Raw genomic sequence first — 2,436 nt, forward strand, 5'->3', positions numbered from 1 at the left:
CCCCCACCGCGGGAGGCCGCTCTGTTAATGTTAGTTTTTTGGTTTGGTGTTTTGTTTTGTTTTTTTTTTCCTTAATTTTATCCCCTTTCTTCATCATTTGTCCCAGAGCGACTCCAACGTTTTTCGACCGCGCGGGTTGGGGGCTGCGCTGCCTGCAGAAAAGGCGCGGAGCTAGCGCGGCTGCGGGGGGGTACAGCCCCCCCCCCGCCTCTTCCCAGCCCCTCGGAGAGCAAGGGAGGGGGTGATGGAGGAGAAGGAATAGAGGGATAAGCCAAGGCGCAGACCACTCCTCTTTCGTTTTCTCTTTTGCTTCCATTAGTGGCTTAAATTATTTGCGCCCCCGCCCCTTTGGCTTTAATTACTCGTTTTCAATATACTTGTACACCATCCAGGGGCTTAGTCCCAGGCCCTTGTGCTGGGGGAGGTATAAACAGAGGAACAAAATAAAGAAGGTTCTTGTCCTACAGTAACTTGTTTCTTCTTTTCCAAAGGCTGCAAATAAATCAGTGCTCTTGTGCACCGCAGCCGTGTTCCTGGTTGTTTACCTGTGGGGCACGCGGTCTTTTCCAATATTCGGACCCCATTATTTTTTTTTTTTTCCTGGTACGTGTTTCTACTCTGGTACAATGTCGTAATCCTACTGACGAGGGGTTTGCCTTTCTTTTGTGGACTGGGAGACAAGCAGTGACTCCCAGGGAGCAGAGACTGGGAACTCCTCAGCTAAGGAGTCACCAGTGAGACATTCGGCAGGTTACCAGCAGGCAGGCCCACATCAGCAGGGTGAGCCCTGGGCATCTTCAGGGAGCCCCCCGGACATACTTTGCAGATCACTTTCTTAGCCTACAATGACTCTCTTGTGTAGATCAACAAGACAAGCCAAGTGTCCCACACCTGACAGAGAAAGTGAAGTCTGAAATGGCACTTCCTTGCTGGTGGCTATGGAAGTCAAAGGCAGGAAAGCCTGGAGAAATGAAGATGAAATCCTGCAAATAAAGCCGATGAATAGGCCCAGCTTTGCCAGCTGATACAGTTTTATCATGGACTTGCAACTTCAAAAAAAAGTCCCGGCTCCTGCAGACGTGAGAATGTCAGCTTTAATTTTCTTAAGTGAATTGCTAGAACTTGCGGTTGATGAGAGGAGATGGAAAACAACTTCCGAGTGCTAAAAAACCCAGAAAACAAATAAAAAATAACATGGCTAATATTTTACTTCAACCTTGTGCGTTTTAAACCGATCTCACTTGTATTCTTCTTTTTTTTTGCCTGCGCACATCATTTTTGTGAACTGGGGTCTGGTGATACTGAGATTACTCAGGTGAGTGGTGTGAGCATAGCCCTGGGGCTACCACGCCGGGGCTGATGAAGGCAAGCAGACTGCTGTGGCCTGGGCTTGAGCGCTGTGTAATGGTTTTGACCCCCGGCCAGTGTACGCAGAGTTCAGCGTATCACTTCAGAAGAGCAACTGCAGCCAAGGGTTCGGTGGCCCATCAAAACTGCAGGCACCAAACCAGAGTGAGCCTGTGGGTGTAAGTACAGGACAGGGTGAAAGCTCCGTGTCTTCAAGGGCAAATCAGTTGACTCTTCCCTCGGCCAGTTAAACCCAGTCGTGTTGACCCCTGCCTTGTTGAGGTAGCTTGTCACTGGTGTGGCCCCCCCGCCCCAGAAGCAAAATTTGGAGGGGGTTGCTCTGCTTGCAGAGGAGACCTGGCCAGCTGGATGGGTGTGAAGAGCCTCCAGCCCTCCCAAGGGTCAGGCCCTGGATCTGGGCCCCTGGAAAAGTCAAAACCTTCGGCACCTGAGAGCACCCGCCGTGTCCTGCAAGGCATCGAGGGGGCTGCCCTGCCGAGCGAGGGAAGATGGCCGTGGAAGGGGCTGGAGACAAGGAGGGTGGCGAGGAGGATGCTGCGTTGCCCTTATCCCCACCGTACCTGCCGTGGCTATCCCACGAAGCCGCTCCGAAAACCCCCGGCTGTGACTCTTGGCTCACCTAACCTTCCGAGCACCCGAACGGGACAAACCCGAATGCTTTTGTTTTCTTTCCCCTGCTTGCTGAGATCTGAAATCCCTGCGGTGTTTTTTTTTTTTTTTTTTCTCTCCCGAGCCGTTTCTTCACCTCGTCCTTTCTCTGCTGGGAAGGCAGCGGGAGGTGATCCCCCGTCCCCCCGTCCCTGGGAGCCCCCAGCCCGGCTCTGCAGCCGGTGGGCTTGGGGTGCTGCGGGGTCAGGGTGCCGGCCTCCCCTGCAGATCCCGGGGAGGCCCCCCCCCCCCCCCAACCCCGGACCTCGGGGGGCTGCATCGCCAGAGCCCAGCCCGGGGAAAAAAAAACCCAACCAGGGCGGTGGGAGACTCCTGTCACAGAAACGCGTCAAAATGTCACCAGCCGCCACCACCACGCAGGCCTCTCGGGCAAGCAACGGGATGGGGCGGCGGTGGGTT

This window comes from Haliaeetus leucocephalus, unplaced genomic scaffold (assembly GCF_000737465.1).
Source record: "Haliaeetus leucocephalus isolate CR32 unplaced genomic scaffold, Haliaeetus_leucocephalus-4.0 Scaffold473, whole genome shotgun sequence".
NCBI lineage: Eukaryota > Metazoa > Chordata > Aves > Accipitriformes > Accipitridae > Haliaeetus > Haliaeetus leucocephalus.